The sequence below is a fragment of the Apium graveolens genome, chromosome 3 (assembly GCF_009905375.1).
Source record: "Apium graveolens cultivar Ventura chromosome 3, ASM990537v1, whole genome shotgun sequence".
Taxonomy (NCBI): domain Eukaryota; kingdom Viridiplantae; phylum Streptophyta; class Magnoliopsida; order Apiales; family Apiaceae; genus Apium; species Apium graveolens.
This window is the reverse complement of record NC_133649.1, coordinates 186,023,098-186,024,040: the sequence shown is the minus strand read 5'-3', so window position 1 is coordinate 186,024,040 and position 943 is coordinate 186,023,098. Positions and strand designations below refer to the sequence as shown.

Genomic DNA, 943 nt, shown 5'->3' with positions numbered 1-943 from the left:
CAAGTCGAGCACGATTCAGATGATACAGAACTCAGTTCAGTTTGGGGGTTCTCCGACAGAAGACCCCAACATGCACATCAGAGATTTCATCGAGATCTGCGACACTTTCAAGTTCAATGGAGTTTCTGAAGATGCCATTAAGTTGAGGCTTTTCTCATTCTCTCTGCGGGATAAATTGAGGTGCTAGTTACATTCTCTACCACCGGGGTCTATCACCAAATGGGAGGATCTTGCTCAAAAATTCTTAACTAAATTATTTCCTATGGCGAAGAGTGCTGCGATTAGAAACACACTTACTCAATTTGCTCAGTAATCTGGAAAATCATTATGTGAGCCTTGAGATCGTTATAAAGAGATGCTTAGAAAGTGTCCTCACCATGGGATGCCTGACTGGATGATCATTAACTATTTATATAATAGATTTGGTGCTACTTCTAGACCCATGCTTGATGCAACATCAGGAGGAGCCTTGTGGGCTAAAAGCTATGATGAAGCTTATGAATTGATTGGACTGATGGCTGCAAATGAATACCAGAATCCTACTCAGAGACTATCTCAGGGCAAGGTAGCAGGTATTCTGGAGTTAGATACAGCTATTGATATAGTTGTGCAGCTTAAGGCTTTGACGATGAAGGTGGATTCTTTGGCTAATTATGGAGTTAATCAGATCACTAGTGTCTGTGAGCTTTGTGCTGGTGCCCATGAGACGGAGCAGTGTGCTATTTCCAGTGAATCAGCTCAGTTCGTGAGCAACTTTTAGAGGTCACAACAACCTGTGCCAACCAAATATCATCCCAATAACTACAATCATCATAACTTTAGCTGGAACAACACTCAAAATGCGGTTTAGCAGCCTTATTAGGAGTATCTGGCAAAGCAGTACAACCCCCTAGTTTTTAGCAACCGCAATATGCACCAGGGCAACAACTCCAGCTATAACAGT

At 42.3% G+C, this 943-nt stretch overlaps 1 non-coding gene across 1 annotated transcript; it reads right to left on the bottom strand.

The window, feature by feature from the left end:
• Positions 1-277: 277 nt before the first annotated feature.
• Positions 278-384, bottom strand: LOC141715813 (small nucleolar RNA R71). The gene has a single exon (XR_012572562.1). It is a non-coding gene; the product is annotated as a small nucleolar RNA R71 (small nucleolar RNA).
• Between the last annotated feature and the right edge of the window lie 559 nt (positions 385-943).